A 12661-nucleotide genomic window follows, 5' to 3' on the forward strand; every position below is an offset into this window, starting at 1 on the left:
TTATTTTGCCTGTATCTTGTGATTTATGAGGCAATCAGATGAGTTCTTATATAGTAAACTTCCTTCAGTTTCCCCTCCAACAGGACGGATGGATTGACTTAAAAACCCTTAAAACAAAAAGGGGACTATTCCTCTGGATATATTTTTAACATATGCTAATGGGATTTTGGTTTAAGGAATGAATTCTGCAGTCTTGTAAAGAGAGGCTGAATGAAAATTAAATTTATTATGGAAATATCAGTGGTTATATTTACTTTCCTAACATGAATTCAAGCCTAAATTGATTTGTGTGTTATGATATCATTTATCTCTTTGAACAGAGTAAAATGGTAGTTTAAATTATAAAACTAAGAGGGTGGAGTACCTTTCTTCAGGATTAGTCTACTGCTCCTTCTTTGTGAAATGAAAGATGATGATTGCAGAGAACAGGATCAGATCAGATGTTCGCCCTACACTCCCCCCGCCCCTACACACATATAAAATACTCATCTTTCTCCCGCTTCCTTAGTACCTTCTAAAACTACTTATAAGGTCAACAGGAAATGTATGGTAGCCTCATGGGCTGTCAGCGTGGACTGGTGATTCATCCAGTTTCTTGTGCATCACTGTTTTCTTTCTTTTTTTATGAAAGAAAAAAAGCTCTGACTTCCAGGCTGGAGTGCAGTGACACGATCTCAGCTCACTGCAACCTCCACCTCCCGGGTTCAAGCAATTCTCCTGCCTCAGCCTCCTGAGTAGCTGAGATTACAGGCACGAGCCACATGGCTGGCTAATTTTTTGTGTGTTTTTAGTGGAGACAGGGTACAGCTGGATGAAGCATATTGGGTCTGTATTTTCCAGTCACTGGGGGTGAGTGTAACAAATATGTTTTATGCATAAGGGCAAGAGCGCTTAAAAACATGGAGACTTCCCTAGAGACGAGACCTAGACAGATAAGGATTTCGGGATTATTATTTTCCTAAGTGATGCAGGGTGATGGTGGAAAACTCCCCCATTGAGACTTTGGGGGCAAATAACAAGTATTAGCAAAATTATCCAGGCGCTTCTTTTCATGAAGAAACACAAAGCCTTTAGCATGCTAACAGCCAAACTCCTGATTACTAAAGCAGTTGAATTCGACTTTGCTATTGCAAAGAAGAAAGGATAAAAATATCAGTTCTCATTACCTCTCCCCATATTTTGCCCCATTTCTCCTTTTAGCTCTTGCCTGAAGGTTTATGGTCCCAGCAAGCTCGGTTGTTTCATGCTGATCACTTTGTTTATTTATGTTTAGCTCTGCTCTGCATCTCTCGTCTCTCATCTTTGATGCATCATAAATACTAATGAGCTCGTTTGCTTTTCTTACTGACAATAATGGAGGAGTAAGTATTTGGGTGGTTTCCCTGTCCCTAAATGTATCCTCCCAAAGAGCCTCAATTCACCAAAGAGTTGTTTAGATTAAAATAAGCTCTTGTTTGGGCAGTTTTGAGAGAGAAGTAGCAGCCACTCACTTATTAATGTGAAAAAATAACTTAGACAATCGTTCATCCAACACCCTGTAGAAAGCTCCATGTAGGAACAGATCTATTTATGAGGTAGAGATGCAAGTGGCGGCGGGGAAGAGGAATAGCATGGAGGAGAATTCAGCTCCCTGTGCTAATTCAGAATGCAAGACAGAATCGCTGGTGGTGATGGGGTGCAGGTTGCTGGGAGCTGAAAGAGAGGGCTGAGATCAATTTGGTGTGTTTGGTAATTTAGTCCGGAAGAGGTGGGTCTTCTCCAACGAAGAATAATTGTATGGACGTGACTATTCCTGCTCCTTCATATATATTTATTACAAAGTCATCCTGAAATAGCTTGCTGAGGCTTCTGTCCCTTTTTCATTTCAAGAACTGACATGTTTCTAGTGGGAGAAGTATGTTCCACAGCAAATTCGAGTTTTTGCAGAGGGAGGCTTTGCGTTGGCCAGCTGCGCAGCTAACCTTTCACCTCATTGCTAACTGCCTGGGCATCTCAGACGCTGAAAATAATTAGAAATCAAGAAATTAGAAATCTCAGTAAATGGGAAATTCTGAATGCCTTTAGAAAACTTGTTTCCCTCCCAAAGCAAGAGGTGTATTTTGCTTATATATACCTCTTGCTACTAAGAAGGAAAGTAAGATCTTAATGTCCTAAGATGAGTAGATCTCCAAGATACATTAAGAGAAGAAACCATATTTCAACTATAAGTATGATATATTTTATGCTGAACACACAGAGTGCTATAGATCCTTGATAAGTAAATATATGAGTATGTTTATGTAAAGTAGCTGTCTTATGGGGTTGTTATGAGGATTTTAAAAAGATAAAAAGCAAGAAGGATGAAGGATGTAAAGTGCTTAGAATACTGGTATTGTACCAGTGTTGGCTATTACTATGATGTAATGCATTTAGAAAGATTGGTAATGAACTTGCAGCCAAACGTATAACAGTGGGGTGGGGTAGATAGATGAGTTGGATTGTAGCCTTATCTTCAATGTTTAAATAATTTTGAAACAAAGGAATATATTTACAAATTACTTGTATAATTAAAGATTAATTTAACTGATCTGAATAAAACGTGGATATATTCAGATAAAAAAATGTAAGAGAGTTATCACAAGCACTGGTGCATTTAGACTTGAGCCCTATGCTTTAGAGAGTCTCATATGTCATAAATACACACACACACACACACGCGCGCGCACACACACACACACGTCAGAGACCAAATGGCCAGCTCTGTCACTTTAAGAACTGGTGCTCAACATAGGCTTACATCCCTAGACATCTGCTTTTGTGACTAACACCATTCAGGTCCCAGGGAAATTCTTCATACATACATATTCTTGCCCTATGTCCTTGAAACAAAGGCAAATGTATCTGAATGTCACAAATTTGAGGGTTGTGCTGCTGCCTGGGTTGGACTCGCTTGGGAGGGTAAGAATGATTTGACCAGCAGAGCACTGAGGTAAAGAAAAAATCATTTAATTAATTTATCTTTAATTAACTTGTAATGAATTCTTGCATAAAGAGTTACTGTTTCTCAGTAGTGCCAAACGTTCATTTTCTTATTTCTCTTTGTGCTCCAATTCTTGGTTCCAGAGGTACTCATAAATTAGCACAGTTTTGCAATAGCTACACATGGTAGCTGAGGAATAGTTTGCAATGTTAAAACAGTGCATATTATTCTTAAATTTGTATTTATGTAGGCCTAGAAGTAATATGCCTGAAGTGTGTTATCTATTTTTTATATAGGGGGCTAGATGGAAATTGAATGCTAAAATTAGGAATAGTTTTACTTCTACAAAATATATTTAATATGCTTTGATCACATTTTCCAAAAATTAAATACAACTTCAGCTTTAAAAACTCTTGATGTAAAAATTTTATATTCATTAGTTAACATTTGGATTTTGTATACATATATACTTTGGAATATTTTAGAAAAATAACCTATCTTGAAAGCATAAAAATAATTTTAATTTTTAAAATCAAATAATTTATATTTTTAATGAAAATTCATTCTAATTTTATACATTTTGAATATTATTACATTTTATTATTTAATAGTTTAAGGCATTGCTATCCATCTAACACAAATTATATGAAAATTTTTATTTTTGAGACAGGGTCTCCCTCTGTGGCCCAGGTGTGATCACAGCTCACTGCAGCCTTGATCTCCTGGGCTCAGGCAATCCTCCCATCTCAATCTCCAGAGTATCTGGGACTACAGGCACATGCCACCACACCTGGCTCATTAAAAAAATGTTTTTATAGATGTGGGATTTTGCTATGTTGCGCAGGCTGGTCTCAAACTCCTGTGCTCGAACAATGCTCCTGCCTCAGCCTCTCAAAGTTCTGGAATTGGCATAAGCCACTGTGCATGACCTGAAAATCTTGATTATAAAAATATAATTATAATTTTGCTAAAATGAAGTCAGGAAAAATAAAACTTATGAAATAAATGTCATGTATGAATGATGTATACCTTTGTTACATATCAAACAACACTAGCCCGTTAATAGAACACTCAGACATAGGCAATACTAAATTTAGTTGTTTGATATTTTGCCAACCTTCAGTTATATTAAAACCTAATTTTATACATATTTTAAACTTTGTCCATATGAAGGTATACTGATCAATATAGGATAATATGTCACATTGCCTTTAGCAGTTTGATAGCTTGATTTATAACTTTTGATATTTTAGGCATACAGGACATGAGCCTACACTGGAACTTTTAACCTGGAGTCCCGTCGCTGTTAGGAGTGGCTCTGAGCAGATGCATCGTTTTCAGCGGCCAAGGCTGCTGCTTCTAAACTGTTCATTGTTTGGTTCCTTGCAACCTGACCTGTGTCCAGGTTGTCCCATGGGAAATTGAAGGGTCAGGTGCCTGAGCGAGAGCAAGAGGCCGAGCAGCTGAGAGGATGCCCCCTCTGCTTTCTCTTTCTCCCTCTGTTTCTTCTTCCCTGTCATCTCCACAGCTCGTGGGTGTATTCTTAGAATGCCAGTATTCTATACATTTGACATATATCTTGACTCACTGCAACCTCTGCCTCCCGGGTTCAAGCGATTCTCATGCCTCAGCCTCCAGAGTGGCTGGGATTACAGGTGCACGCCACCATGCCTGGCTAATTTTTGTATTTTTAGTAAAGACAGGGTTTCACCATGTTGGCCAGGCTGGTCTCGAACTCCTGACCTCACGTGATCCACCCTCCTCGGCCTCCCAAAGTGCTGGGATTACAGGCGTGAGACACTGTGCCTGGATCTCCTAAGGCTTGAGGTGAAACTGTAGCCATTGCCCTTCTTCTGTTCCATGTCTATAAAGCCTGACCTTTTCCATGGTTGCCAACTAATTCCTGCTAATGTATCAGCTGATCATTAAAATCTTATCCAAAGATGGGATGAAGGATGGAAAAGGCAGGCACTTTGTAGGGTTAGTTGTAACTGCAAAAGGCGGTGTGTCCTCACAGTTGATTTTGGAGATTAAAAACATTGATTCACTTAAGAAGAAGTTACTCTCTTTTTATTTTTTTAATCCTCTGATTACCCCAGGAAGAAAGTTTCAGTTTATTGTACAGTTGGCCCTCTGTATCTGCAGGTTCCATATCCGAGGATTCAACCAACTATTGGTTAAAATTATTAGAAAAATAAAGTAAAAAGAATAATACAATAATAAAAATAATACAAACATCAACACAGTATAAAAACTATTTACATAGCATTTACATTGTGTTAGGTATTATAGGTAATCTGGAGATGATTTAAGGTAAATGGGAGGGTGTACATAGCTTATATGCATTATATGCAACCAAGCTTATGTGTAATAAAGGTATACATCACTCATACATTGTGTCAGGGACATGACCATCTGTGGATTTTGGTATCCGTGGGAGTCCTGGGACCAATCCCCTGATGATATGGAGGCAACTATATTTTAATGCTGCTTCTTGGAAAGTTTCCCCCTTTAAAAAAAAATTCAGTTTATTGAGATAAATTAATATAAAATAAGCTTCACCTATTTTAATTTTGGTGAATTTGATGAATGTATACATATAACCACCACCATGATCCACACACAAGATTTCCATCAGGCCTAAGTTCCTTCTCTGTCTTCTTATGGTCAATCCTTCTTTCACCTCTAGTCCCAAGCAATCACAGATCAGCTTTTATTGCTATAGATTAGATTGCATTTTCTAGAATTTTAAATATATGGCATCGGCCAGGTGTGGTGGCTCATGTCTGTAATCCCAGCACTTTGGTAGGCTGAGGTGGGTGGATTGCTTGAGCCCAGGAGTTCAGGCCTAGCTTTGTCATCAAGGCAAAACCCTGCCTTTACAAAAAATATAAAAATTATCCGGGCATGGTGGCATGCACCTGTGGTCCCAGCTACTCAGGAGGCTGATGTGGGAGGATCTCTTGAGCCTGGGAGACAGAGGTTGCAGTGAGCCAAAACTGTGCCACTGCACTCCAGCCTGGGTGACAGAGCCAGATCCTGTCTCAAAAAAAATTTATATATATATACATATATATGTGTGTATATAATTTCATTCATATATACACACACACATCATTCATATATATGTGTGTCTGTATATATATACATATATGTGTATATTATGTATATGAATGAAATCCTACTTTTTGATAGCATTATTTGTTTTTTTATTCATACACATATATGTGTGTGTATATATATACATATATATGTATATTATATATATGAATGAAATCATACAGGACGTATGTATTTTGGGCGTGACTTCTTTCACTGTGCATACTGTTTTTGAGATTAATCTATGTTGTGGGTTTCAATCGTTTATTTTTATTGCTGAATCTTCCTTTGTTTGGGTATATCAAGATTTATTTATCCATTCACCTACAAGTGAATATTTGGACTACTTTTAGTTTTTGGCTGTTTTGAGTAAAGCTATTTTAAACATTTGCATGAAAGTTATGTGTGGACATATGCTTCCATTTCTTTTGGGTTAATAAGTGGAGTGGAATTGTTGGTTCTTATAGTACCTGTATGTTAAATTTATAAGAAACTGCTTGTATTCCAAAGTGTATCATTTTACACTCCTATTAGCAATGTATGAGAGTTTGTACCACATCTTTTTAAAAATATATTTTTAATTTCAATAGCTTTTGGGGAACAAGCAGTTTTTGGTTACATGGATAAATTGTACAGCGGTAAAATCTGAGATTTTAGTGCACATATCCCCGAGTGGTATACATTGTACCCAATATGTTGCTTTTTATTCTTCACCTCTCCCCCGCCTCTCCCTGCTTCTAAGTCTCCAATGTCCATTATACCCCTCCGTATGCCTCCCTTATAAGTGAGAGCACACAGTACTTGGTTTTTCATTCCTGTGTTATTTCACTTAGAATAATGGCCGCCAGCTCCATCCTCCATCCAAGTTGCTGCAGAAGGCATTATTTCATTCTTATTTATGACTGGGTAGTATTTCATAGTGTGTGTGTGTGTGTGCGTGTCTGTGTGTGTGTATCTATCTATCTATCTATCTATCTATCTATCTATCTATCTATCTATCATCTGTCTACTTTATCCACTTATCAGCTGATGGGCACTTAGGTTAGTTCCATATCTTTGCAATGGTAAATTGCACTGTGATAAACATACGCATGCAGGTACATTTTTGGTATAATGACTTTTCCTTTGGGTGGATACCCAGTAGTGGGATTGCTGGATCTAGTGGTTGATCTACTTTTAGTTCTTTGAGAAATCCATACTGTTTTCCATAGAGGTTGTACTAATTTACATTCCTACTAGCAGTGCATAAGCATTCCCTTTGTACCACATCCATACCTACATCTGTTGTTTTTTGACTTCAAAAAAAATGGCCATTCTGGTTGGGGTAAGGTGGTATCTCATTGTGGTTTTAATTTGCATTTCCCTGATGATTAGTGATGTTAATCATTTTTTCATGTTTGCTGGCTATTCGTATATCTTCTTTTGAGTAGTGTCTATTCATGTCCTTTGCCCACTTTTTTGGTCTTTATTATTTTATTTCTTTTTATTTTTTTATTTTGGTAGTTTTCGGGGAACAGGTGGTGTTCGGTTGCATGGAGAAGTTCTTTAGTGGTGATTTCTGAGATTTTGCTGTACCTGTCATCTGAGCAGTGTACACTGCACCCAATGTGTAGTATTTTATTCCTTGCTCCTCTCCCACCCATCCCCACCTGAGTTCCCAAAGTCCATTATATCATTCTTATGCCTTTGTGTCCTCATAGCCTAGCTCTCACTTACAAGTGAGAACATACCATGTTTAGTTTTCCATTCCTGAATTACTTTACTTAGAATAATGGTCTCCATCTCCATCTAGGTTACTGTGAATACCATTATTTCGTTACTTTTTGTATATTCCTATATATATATTTATTCCTATATATGTGTGTGTATATGTATATATCACACATTATATATATCACACACACATCACATTTTTTATTCATTGGTTAGTCGATGGGCATTTAAGCTGGTTCCATATTTTTGCAATTGCAAATTGTGCTGCTATAAACATGCACGTGCAAGTGTCTTTTTCATATAATGACTTCTTTTCCTCTGGGTGGATACCCAGCAGTGGGATTGCTGGATCAAATAGTAGATCTAGTTTCAGTTCTTTAAGGAATCTCCTTTCTGTTTTCCATAGTGGTTGCACTTGTTTACATTCCTACTAGCAGTGTAACAGTGTTCCCTTTTTGCCACATCCATACCAACATCTGTTATGTTTTGATTTTTTAAATAAAAAAAATCTTGCAGGAGTGAGGTGGTATCTCATTGTGGTTTTGATTTGCAGTTCCCTGATAATTCGTGATGTCCAGCATTTTTTCATATGTTTGTTGGCTGCTTGTATATGTTCTTTTGAGACTTGTTTATTCATGTCTTTAGGCTACTTTTTGATAGGATTATTTGTTTTTTTGTTGCTGGTTTGTTTGAGCTCCCTCTAGATTCTGGATATTAGTCCTTTGTCAGATGCATAGTTTGCAAATATTTTCTCTCACTTTGTGGGTTGTTGTTTACTCTGCTGACTGTTCCTTTCACTGTGCAAAAGCTCTTTAATTAAGTCCCACATATTTATCTTTGTTTTTGTTGTATTTGCTTTGGGTTCTTGGTCATGAAATCTTTGCCTAAGCCAATGTCTAGAAGGGTTTTTCTGATGTTATCGTCCAGAAATTTTATAGTTTCAGGTTTTAGATTTAAGTCTTTGATCCATCTTGGGTTGATTTTTGTGTAAAGTGAGAGATGAAGATCCAGTTTCATTCTCCTACATGTAACTTGCCAATTATCCTAGCACCATGTGTTGAATAGGGTGTCCTTTCCCCACTTTATGTTTTTGTTTGCTTTGTCAAAGATCAGTTGGCTGTAAATATTTGGTTTTATTTCTGGGTTCTCTATTCTGTTCGACTGGTCAACATGCCTATTTTTATACCAGAACCATGCTGTTTTGGTAACTTGTGGTATAGTTTGAAGTTGGGTAACTAACGTAGGACCTCCAGATTTGTTCTTTTTGTATAGTCCTGCTTTGACTGTGTGGCTCTTTTATGGTTCCATATGAATTTTAGGATTGTTTTTTCTGGTTCTGTGAAGAATGATGGTGGTATTTTGATGGGAATTGCATTGAATTTATAGATTGCTTTTGACAGTATCGTCATTTTCATAGCATTGATTTTACCCATCTCCAAGCATGGGATGTGTTTCCATTTGTTTGTGTCGTCTATGATTTCTTTCAGCAGTGTTTTGTAAGTTTTCCTTGTAGAGGTCTTTTACCTGCTTGGTTAGGTATATTCCTAAGTATTTTATTTTTTATGGAGCTGTTGTAAAAGGGATTGAGTTCTTGATTTTATTCTCAGCTTGATCATTGTTGGTGTATAGCAGTGCTACTGATTTATGTACATTCATTTTGTATCCTGACACTTTACTAAAATTCATTTATCAGGTCTAGGAGCTTTCTGGATGAGTCTTTAGGGTTTTTTATGTATACGATCATATCATTGGTGAACAGCGACAGTTTGACTTCCTCTTTACCAATTTGGATGCCCTTTATTTCTTTCTCTTGTCTGATTGCTCTGGCTAGGACTTCCACTACAATGGTGAATAACAGTGGTGAAAGTGGGCATCTTTGTCTTGTTCCAGTTCTCAGGGGAAATGCTTTCAGCTCTTTCCTCATCAGTATAATGTTGACTGTGGGTTTGTCATAGATGGCTTTTATTAGCTTGAGGTATTTTATTCTATACTGACTTTGCTCAGGGTTTTAATATATTAATAAAGAGATGCTGGATTTGTCAAATGCTTTTTCTGCATCTATTGAGATGATCATGTGATTTTTGTTTTTAATTCTGTTTATGTGGTGTGTCACATTTATTGACTTGTGTATATTAAACCATCCCTACATCCTTGGTATGAAATCCACTTGATCATGGTGGATTATCTTTTTGATATGTTGTTGAATTTGGCTAGCTGATATTTTGTTGAGGAGTTTTGCATCTATGTTCATCAGGGATATTGGTCTGGAGTTTTCTTTTTTTGTTATGTCTTGTCCTGGTTTTGGTATTAGGGTAATACTGGTTTCATAGAATGACTTACAGAGGATTCCTTCTTTCTGTATCTTTTGGAATAGTTCTGGTAAGATTGGTACCTGAATGCCTGATAGAATTTGGTGCTGGACTTTTTTTTTTTTTGTTGGCAATTATTTAATTACTGTTTCAATTTGCTACTTGTTATTGGTCTGTTCAGAGTTTCTATTTCTTTCTGATTTAATCTAGGAGGTTTGTGTATTTCCAGGAATTTACCCATCTCCTCTAGATTTTCTGGTTTGTGCATGTAAAAGTATTCATTGCAGCCTTAAATGATCTTTTGTATTTCTGTGATATAGGTTGTAATATCTACTGTTTTGTTTCTAATTAAGCTTATTTGGATCTTCTCTTTTTATTTCTTGGTTAATCTCGCTAATTGTCTATCAACTTTGTTTATCTTTTCAAAGAACCAGCTTTTTGCTTCAATTATCTTTTGTATTTTTTTTTTCAATTTCATTTAGTTCTGCTCTTTATTTCTTTTCTTCTGCTGGGTTTGAGTTTGATTTGTTCTCATTTCTCTAGTTCCTTGAGATGTGACATCATATTATCTATTTGTGCTCTTTCAGACTTCTCATGTAGGCATTTAATGCTATGAACTTTCTTCTTAGCACCACTTTTGCTGTATCCCAGAGGTTTTGATAAGTTGTGTCACTATTATCATTCAATTCAAATAATTTTTAAATTTCCATCTTCATTTCACTATTGACCCAAAGATTGTTCAGGAGTAGATTATTTAATTTCAATGTATTTTTATAGTTTTGAGGGTTCTTTTTGGAGTTTATTTCCGGGTTTATTCCACTGTTCTGAGAGGGTACTTTATATAATTTTGATTTTCTTAAATTTGCTGAGGCTTGTTTTCTGGTCTATCATATAGTCTATTTTGGAGAATGTTCCATGTGCTGAAGAAAAGAATGTACATTCTGCAGTTGTTGGGTAGAATGTTCTGTAAATATCTGTTAAGTCCTGTTAAGTTGTTCTAAGGTACAGTTTAAATTCATTATTTTTTGTTGACTTTCTGTCTTGATGACCTGTCTAATGCTGTCAGTGGAGTACTGAAGTCCCCCACTGTTATTGCGTTGCCATCTATCTAATTTCTTAGATCTAGTAATAATTGTTTTATAAATATGGGAGCTCCAGTGTTAGGTGTATATATATTTAAGATTGTGATAGTCTTCTGTTAAGACTGATCCTTTTATAATTATACAATCTCCCTCTTTGTCTTTTTAAACTGTTTTTGCTTTAAAGTTTGTTTTGTCTGATATAAAAATAGCTACTCCTTTTTGCTTTTGGTTTCCATTTGCATGGAACATCTTTTTCCACCTCTTTACCTTAAATTTATGTGAGTCCTTATGCGTTAAGTGAGTCTCTTGAAGGCAGCAGATACTTGGTTGGTGGATTTTTATCCATTCTGCCATTTTGTATCTTTTAAGTGGGGTATTTAGGTCATTTACATTCAACATTAGTATTCAAATGTGAGGTGCTGTTTTATTTATTGTGCTAGTTGCTGCCTGAACACCTTTTTTTCATTGTGTTATTGTTTTATAGTGCCTGTGAGATTTATGCTTTAGGGAGGTTCTATTTGGTATATTTCGAGGTTTTGTTCAAAGATTTAGAACTCCTTTTAGCATTTCTTATAATGCTGGCTTGGTAGTGGTAAATTCACTCAGCATTTGTTTGTCTGAGAAAGGCTTTTTCTTTCCTTCATTTATGAAGCTTAGTTTTGCTGGATACAAAATTCTTGGCTGGCAATTATTTTGTTTGAGGGGGCTAAAGATAGGACCCCAATCCTTTCTGGCTTCTAAGGTTTCTGGTGAGAAATCTGCTGTTAATCTGATAGGTTTTCCTTTATAGGTTACCTAATACTTTTGCCTCCCAGCTGTTGATTCTTTTCTCTGTCTTGACTTTAGATAACCTGATGACTATGTGACTAGGTGATGATCTTTTAGTGATGAATTTCCCAGGTATTTTTTTTTTTTGAGTTTCTTGTATTGGGATGTCTAGATCTCTAGTGAGGCCAGGGAAGTTTTTTTTTTTTTTCTTTTCAATTATTCCCTCAAATATGTTTTCCAAACTTTTAGATTTCTCCTCTTCCTCAGGAACACCAATTATTCTTAGGTTTGGTCATTTAACATAATCCCAAATTTCTTGGAGTCTTTGTTCATTTTCAAAAATTCTTTTTTCTTTGTCTCTGTCTGATCAGGTTAATTTGAAAGCCTTATCTTTGAGCTCTGAAGTTCTTCCTTCTACTTGTTATAGTCTATTGTTGACACTTTGCAGTGCATTTTGTATTTCTTAAGTGTATCTTTTATTTCCAGAAGTTGTGATTGTTTTTTCTTTATTACATCTGTTTCTCTGGAGACATGTTCATCCATATCCTGTATTGGTTTTTATATTTCTTTAAGTTGGTTTTTACCTTTCTGTGGTGTCTCCTTGAGTAGCTTAATAATCAACCTTCTGAATTCTTTACCCGGCAATTCAGAGATTTTTTTCTTGGTTTGGTTCTATTACTGGGGAGATAGTGTGGTCTTTTGGGGATGTTCTAGAACCTCATTTTGTCACA

This window comes from Rhinopithecus roxellana, chromosome 11, assembly GCF_007565055.1.
Source record: "Rhinopithecus roxellana isolate Shanxi Qingling chromosome 11, ASM756505v1, whole genome shotgun sequence".
Lineage (NCBI taxonomy): Eukaryota > Metazoa > Chordata > Mammalia > Primates > Cercopithecidae > Rhinopithecus > Rhinopithecus roxellana.